Source organism: Peromyscus eremicus, chromosome 8a (genome assembly GCF_949786415.1).
Source record: "Peromyscus eremicus chromosome 8a, PerEre_H2_v1, whole genome shotgun sequence".
Taxonomy (NCBI): domain Eukaryota; kingdom Metazoa; phylum Chordata; class Mammalia; order Rodentia; family Cricetidae; genus Peromyscus; species Peromyscus eremicus.
The window spans coordinates 52,524,617-52,532,891 of NC_081423.1; positions in this window are offsets into that span (position 1 = coordinate 52,524,617).

Below are 8,275 nucleotides of genomic sequence, written 5' to 3' on the forward strand. Positions count from 1 at the left end.
TCTGCATAAAACAAAAATGGCTGCTGTGACTTAACTCCCCCCCTTATAAAAATATTTGGGGGGGCATTAATCAGTACTCATGCTCAGTCTGACATCAGCATAAATTGTTAAAGGTTAACTAGTTAGATACTAGTCCAACTAGACTGAATTTTTCTTTTCTTTACTAGTCTTGTTCCTCCCCCACCTCCCTTCTCTAAAGAAAAGCTTTTTTTTTTTTTTTCTGAATACTTCAGAAGGGAGTGGTTTGATGTGAAGGTTTTTTTTTTCCCTTCAGGCATTGAAAAGGAAAAAGATGAAATATATGTTTATATATAACTCTCTGCATACCTCATTGAAGTCAAAATGCATTTAATTGTGTACGTGTCATTTAAATGAGAAGCAGTACTGGGTTTTTTTTTTCTTCTTTCTTAAAAAAAGTGACAGATCCTAGTGACTTTTGGGGAGAGACATGAATAGATACGATGATTGAGTTTTTTCAAAGGAGTCCATGTTTGATTCTCTCTTCGCCCAGCCTGTTCGGGGGTTTGTAATTGTTGTCAGTTTTATCTCTGCTCTTCCCCCCTCCCCCTCCCCAGTTGCCTGCTTGTAAAATCGTCTGACTTGGGAAATTAATTTGGGGGTAAATAGGACAGATGTTTAGAATAAAGAGTCAAATCTGGAGATTGTGAAATCCTTCTTTCTCCTGTTTCAGTGTCCATCTCTTCCTCCATGATCTTCCGATAAAGTAGAAGAAACTGAGGCACTGGGGCAAAGTAGCGGACCGAGAAGCAGAGAGGTAGGAGTGCACCCAGGCCTTCTCACCGAACTGGCTGACCCGGGATTTCCAACCGGATCCCAGTGTTTATCTTCAGGTTGGACCAGGGGTCAGAAGGCCATGGACAAGGAGTCCAGAAGTAAGTTTGGCTTATAGAGATTTGACAGAGCAGAGAATGGAACTTGCCAAGAAGCAGGGCAGGCAGCCCCCTGGGGGCTTCTCTCTCTTCTCTCTGCCCATTTTCCTCCCGTTCTCTTTACCCGGCCTCTGGAGAAAGCATCTCCTGGGTCACTTCTCTACTGCCCCTTAGCTTTGCACTGTGCACAAGGACCCCAAGAAGAAGGTAGGCGACAACCCAGACAGTATTGGTGACAAAGAAATCGTCCACAAATGTTTGTTTGCAATGCTAAAGTGTTGATTGATGGTCTACTCCCTGCCCCTCCCCCACACACACACACTAGCACTTTATTGAACGTTGGTTTCTGTCTTTTTTCTTTTTTTTTTAAGTGGAATTCTCTTGCTATGGGCCCATATTGTCTCGGCCCATCCTCTCTCTCAATCTCGGTACTAGTCTGGGTGGGTATCCCTTCTTTCTGTGTGTGGGCTCCTCTCTAAGTGTGCTCTATTCATCACTGAGACTCTCGAACCTTTGACTCGAAGGGCGTCATCCTTTCTAAGAGACTCCTTATCTCTGGCTCCTGTTTACCTCTCTCTTCCCACCTGTGAATGCACGTGGGTCCTCCTGTATGCCTGACAAGTACTGAGAAGGATGTCCACACAGCATGTGGCAGCAGTCTCCTGGGCTAGGCCCCTCTGCCTGCCTGACATATGTGTCCTGTGCAGCAGGTGTGAGTGTCTGAAGGGGCCGATGGGCCTCCCCGTGCAGGCCTGCGGCCTCTGCTCTCCACCACTGGGCTTGCTCCTCGGCTCAGCTCCTTTCCTGGGTTCCCACCCCCTCTCCTCTGCCTGTCAGCACTTGCTCCTGCTCTTTTTGCTTCCTAGTGACCTCTGGATCTGTCTTCTCACCTTGCCTCCGCCTGCCTCTCTACCTGCTCACTTCTGTGATGGTGTTGCCTGCCTGCCTGTCTGTTCCTCCCTCACTGGCTGGCAGCTTCTTTCTCTCTCTGGTTGTCTGTCTGCTTCTCTGGCTGTTTGCCCGCCACTCTCTCTCTAGCCATCTGTCTGCCCGCCTGCCTGTCTCTGTCACTTTTAAAGCCTGAATCTCTTGGTTTGTCTACCTTCCAGGACTGGCCACAGTTGCCCACAATGGTCTGCCTCTCGTCTCGACCTTCTTGTTTCGGCTCCTGTGTCTCCGCTGAGTTCATCACTTTTCTCCCCTCTTTGGAGCTATGTCCTCTCGCCTGTCTGTCATGCTGTCCGCTGCTCTCCCACTGTTTAATGTTTATGTCTTTTCTTTCTACTTATCAGCTTTTTCTCCCTTGGCTTCCAAGGGTGGTGTCAACAGCCTACCAAGGGTCAGTTTCTCTCCCCAGGCCTTTCGGTCCTCTCCGGCCTTAAAGTCTCATCAGCATTCACAGCGGATTCCTTCCCGTCTTCTTTCACATCTCCTTTTTAATTATCTCTTCCTACCTTGCTTGCCTTCCCAGGCAGTCTGCCTCCTCGGTCTTTTTGTTGGTTTCCCAGTCTCTGTGTTCCTGGCTTTTTGCTGTCTGCTTAGCAGGTTCTGGCTGTCCACATCTCGGCTTGCTTTTCTTTCTTCTTGTTTGTTTTAGGTATTTATCTCCAGTCAGCTTTCAGATAGACACAAACATGGTCTGAAATTCTAAAAGTATGAAACCTATACTATAAAAAGTCGGTCTCGGGGCTAGAGAGACAGCTTAGTAATTAAGAGCATTGGCTGCTCCTCCAGAGGACCCGGGTTTGGTTCCCAGTACTGTCATGGTGGCTGACAAACATCTGTAACTCCACTTTCAGGGAACACAACGCCCTCTTCTGGTGTCTATGGGTACTGCACACATGATATACATACACCGAGATAAGATACCCATATACATAAAAAATAAAAATTAAGGGCTGGAGAGAGACGGCTCAGCTGTCAAAAGCTCTTGTTGTTCTTGCAGAGGACTTGAGTTTGGTTCCCAGCACCCACATGGTAGCTCACAACCACCCTTCTGTAACTCCAGTTCCAGGGAATTCGACACCCACTCTGACCACCAAGAGCACTGGGCACACATGTGATACACATACACACAGGTAATACACATATACACATGCAGCAAAATCACTCGTATACATCAAATAAATAGATGCTTTTTGAAAATAAAACTTTTAATGAAGAAAAAAAAGTAAGTCTCCATCTATCCTTCTCTTCCAGGCCCAGAAATCCTCTTCCAAGAGTCAGTCACTGTTACCCTTTTCAGATGCCACTCCAGGGAAGGCCACACATATGAACCCCATCACTCTTCTGCACACAGATACTCCCATCCCTCTTTGCTGTGTTTCTCCTCGCCTCTCTCCCAGGTTCGCTGGGTACTCTTGTCACTCGTCAGCTCGTCAGTACTGCCTGACTTTACTGGGCTCGCCACCTCTTCCCTCCTGTCTTTCTGATTCTACTTTTTTGTTAAAGGTTTATTTATTTATTATTTTGTATACAGTGTTCTGCCTCCCTGTACGTCTGCATGCCAGAAGAGGGTACCAGATCCCAATATAAATGATTGTGAGCCACCATGTGGGTGCTGGGAATTGAACTCAGGACCCCTGGAGGAGCGGCCAATACTCTTGCCTGCTGAGCCATCTCTCCAGCCCCCTCTGATTCTACTTTGTAAGTGTGACAGGGACAGATGTCATCTTTTTAATTGACTGGTTGCTCTTTGCTTGCTTTTACTACCAAAGCAGTGCTTAGGAAGGGCTTACTCTCGGCTGATCTGTTCTGTTCAGCCTGATGAGTTATCTGGATGGCAGCACACCCTTGTCTCTTCACCACAGTGTGTGTTTTGAAGACATGCCCACACACACTGGAAGTGCTGAACTGCCGCGCCAATGCAGGTGGACTTCGTAAGTGCAGTCGGGGTGAACTGTGCTCATGTGCACATAAAGTAGGCAGACGCCTGCTTGCTGTTCTTGTCTGGGCTTACATGTACAATCTTTTCTTTTTTGGGGAGACAAAATCTAACTATGTAGCCCAGGCTGGCTTTGACTTGAGGATCTTCCTGAGCCTCCCAAGCACACATCTGTAGACATGCCCCACCATGCCTAGGCCTATGTGAATTCTTCTAGAGGCCTGTGACTCTGGATTCTTTGGGGTTGTTGAATTAGGTCTGTCCCAGACGTTTGCCTTTTTCCTTATCTACAAAATGTGTTCTTTATTAAAACTTCTCCCTCAACCCTACCTCAGACGCTTTCTTCTAGCTCCTGTCCATGCTCTTAGAGTCAGAGACTCAGCGGGTAACCAGGTCTCTTTGAGAAGATGATAAGATTTCTCCATGCAGTGTACACTGTTGTTTCGCTTTGCTTCTTAAATGGCCTGTGTTCCTGAATTTAAAACTCTTTCGGCCTCTCTCACTTCTTGGTTCTTTCATGTGTCTGTCTTCCTCTCTGTTTTAGCCTTTCCTGACTGACTACCTCCCTGCCCTTCTAGCTGCCTGGCCTGTATCCCATCCCGTCTGTCCGTCTGTTGGGTTCTCCGTTTGCCTGCAGTCATGCGTGTTCCAGCACTTGGTGAAGTGCGAGGCACGTGTTTGTAGAAGACAGTCCTCAGTCTTCTTTTACCTCTCTCTTCCGTCACCTTCCGCTTCGTTCTCTCTTGGGCTTTGCTTGATGGCGTTTGTCTTAGAAGTACTGCCTACTTCTCAGGGTCATTCTCCTTTTTCCTTGCCAGCCTGTTTTCCTGCCATGCTCTGTCTGCTCAGTTCTTGACTCTCCGTCCATCCGTGTGAACGGGTTCCTCTGGATGTCTTGTCTCTGTTTGTTCTCTCTGTCCTTGGGCCTTTTATCTGTGCCTGTATGCTTCCCTGTCTCCAGACGCCTGTCCCTGCCGTCAAGTTCAGTGTGGGCATCAGTGCCCTCTTCCTGTGTCTTCAGAAATTAGAAAGGTTGGAATCCTTGTAACTAGTCGGTGGAGACTGTTTCTTTATTTAGAAGAGTGCGCAGGTGAGAAGGAGGACTATATGGACATGCAGTCAGCAATGTATACTAGAAGCCGATGGAACTTCCCAGTGTAAAATAAAGAACATGGAAAAGCATTGAGGAGACCCCCAGGCGAGGAGTGAGATCATCTAAAGCAAAACCAAGAAATGTATCTAAAGCAGTAGTTACAAAGCCTTCAGATTATAGAAAGTTATAAACTATTTGGCTAGAAAAAGATACTCTTTCAAGGGGAGAGAAAATCCGGCTCTATGCAGACAAGCCAACAAGCTTCATGGTAGACCTTTATGTGCTGGGCTGGGGAGATAGCTCAGGGGGAAACTGCTTGTCACACGAGCATGAGGACAGAGTGCCATCTCCAGCACCCACTTAAAAGCCAGTGCGTGCGTGCGTGTGTGTGTGTGTGTGTGTGTGCGTGCGCGTGCGTGCGTGCGTGCGTGCGTGCGCACATAAAATATCATGTATGTGTTCACGGTGTTAGGAAGACCTTCAGGCGTGTGACCCCAAGTGAAAAGCCTGATCTAGGAACCCAGTGAGAATTAGTGAGCACTGACAAGCCTGTGGACGTGCACAGTGGACATTTGGCAGTCTACAGTTCTCAGTCCAAGGAGAGAATAAAGAGATCCCCAATTATCTTTGGAAATAAATGTTAGAGATAAAAGTGAAAGAGAGGTAGATGCTCAGGATATCCTAGACCTAACCACGGAATTTTAGTGATGAGAGGTCATCCAAGTCATTAGTCCCTAAATTGTACTGTCCTGGAAAAGTCTAGCCTTACTCTGAGATTTTATATATATCTATATAAAATCAGATATAATGTGTGTGTAATATATATATATATATATATATATATATATTATACACACACACATACATATCAGGCTGGCTTCACAAAGATCTTCCTGCCTCTGAGTCCTGAGTGCTGGGATTAATAGTGTGTGTCACCACACCTGGCCTAATTTAGTCATTCATATGTAATATGAATCACAGAAAAATCACACAAATTTTCACAAACGCAACCAAAAGTTGAACATCATTGTGTGTCTGTCGTAGCTGGTAAGAACGTTGCATAGAAACTAAGTTTCTCTTGTTCCTTTACTCTTCTAAGTGATGTACTTGATCCATGCATGTATACACGAGGACCTGAGCTCCATCTCCAGAACCCACCTAAAAAGCCAGCATTGGTGTGCAGACCTGGGGTCTCACTCTGGAGAACCCTGGAGCTGGCAGTTAGCTAGCTTAGTCTCATTAGCATGTCCCAGGTCCTAGTGAGAAACCCTACCTCAAAACACAAGGTGGACAGAAAACCTCAACCTCTGACCTCCACGTGCACCAGAACACATGTGCGTGCATAATTTCACTCAACACACACATGCAATAGTCATAATAATTCTTTATTTAAACCAGTAAATAATAATATTAAAATGAACATTTATCCATCATTCAACATATTAAATATAATATCACTGGTATTGTTAAAACCTCATGTAGGAGCTGGAGAAATAGCTTGGCAGTGAAGACCACTTACTGCTCGTATAAAGGACCTGGATTCATTTTCCAGGACGTATGTGGCAGCTGATAGCTATCTATAGTTCAGTTCTAGCAATCCAATGCCCTCTTCTTACCTCCCTGGTCTCCTGCATAGAAGTGCTCATACATGCATGCAGACACACAAACATACACATAAATAAAAAATAAAAGTAAAATAGGAAAACCTCATGTGGTACTTAACTGTTTCTACACATTCCCATCCTTCACTACCACCCAAATTTTGGGCTTAAAATTTGCTTGTTTTGCCGGGTGGTGGTGGCGCACGCCTTCAATCCCAGCACTCGGGAGGCAGAGGCAGGAGGATCTCTTGTGACTTCAAGGCCAGCCTAGGCTACAGAGTGAGTTCCAGGACAGGCTTCAAAGCTACACAGAGAAACCCTGTCTTGAAACCCCTCCAGAAAAAAATTGCTTGTTTTTGGGCTAGAGGAGATGGTTCAGTGGTGAAGAGCACTGGCTGCTCTTCCAGAGGCCCTGGGTTTGATTCCCAGCACCACATGGTGACTCACAACCATCTGTAACTCCAGTTTGAGGGGACCCAGCACCCTCTTCTGGTCTCTGTGGACACCAGGCATGCATGTGGCACACAGACACACATTCAGGCAAAACACCCTACACATAAAATAATTTTATAAATTAAAAACAATTTTTCTTTTCCTTCACATCTGTAACTTTAAAAAAAAAACCATTTATTTGTTTGGTGTGCATGTGTGTGTTCGTGTGCATATGTGTGTGTGCACATGTACCCGCACACCTCAAACTCTAGCACACATGTGGAAGCCAGAAGACCTCTTCAGAATTCACTTCTTTCCTTCCACCATGAGTGGTCCTGAGATTGAACTTAGTTCATTAGGCTTGGTAGTAAGCCCCTCTACCCACTGAACCATCCCATAGTCCATTGTAACTTCTTACTTTTTAAAACTTTCTAATCTATAGAAAAACCTGAAAGAGTCCAGTTCTCCTCACATAGACTCAACTGATCGTTAATATTCTGTACATTGGCAGTGAGTGTGCCGGCTGATTTTATGCCACCTTGACACAGGCTGGAGTCACCTGGGAAAAGCAAATCTCAGCTAAGAAAATGCCCCCAGCAGACTGGCCTGTGGGCAAGGCCGTGGTGCATTTTCTCAATTAATGATTGACGTGTGGGCCCAGCTCACAGTGGGCGGGGCCACCCCGGGCTGGCAGTCCTGGATACTGTAAGAAAGCAGGCTGAGTGAGGAAGGAGTAAGCCAGTAAGAGCCATGGCTTTGGGCCAGCTCCTGCCTCAAAGAAAGTCCCTGCCCTGCTCGAGTTCCTGTCCTGACTTCCCTCAGTGATGGACTGTGATGTGGAACTGTAAGCCGAAATAAATTTCCCTTGCAAGTTCTCAAGATATTTTTATCTCAGCAGTGGAAAGTGGTGTGGAAACCCTAACTAAGACAGTGGACAGATTCTTGCGATCCAGTCTTAAGTGAATAAATATTAAATTGTGCGTGTAGTATAATTCCAACCATGTAGTGCAATATTGCAAGGGGGATAAGTAAAGGGTTCATAATGATTTTCACAGAAATAAGCATTATTTTGTTTTCTATATATTTATACTTCTCTCCCTAGAATTTTCTCTGTAGTACATATTCTATGATGGAAAAATAAAACTAAGTTGAGAGAGATAGACTGACTGACTGATTTATGGTCATGAAGTTTGGTAGTCTCAAACAGAGCATAACCCTGGAAGGCCTGGGTTCAATACCTGGAACAGATCCCATATCTGAGAGCAGTTTCTCTGTGTGTGCATTGTTGGAGGTTAAGCCCAGAGCCTTCTGCATGCTAGCCAGTGACTCTATGCTGACCTACAACCCCATCCTAGGAGAGCCTAATTTTAGATCC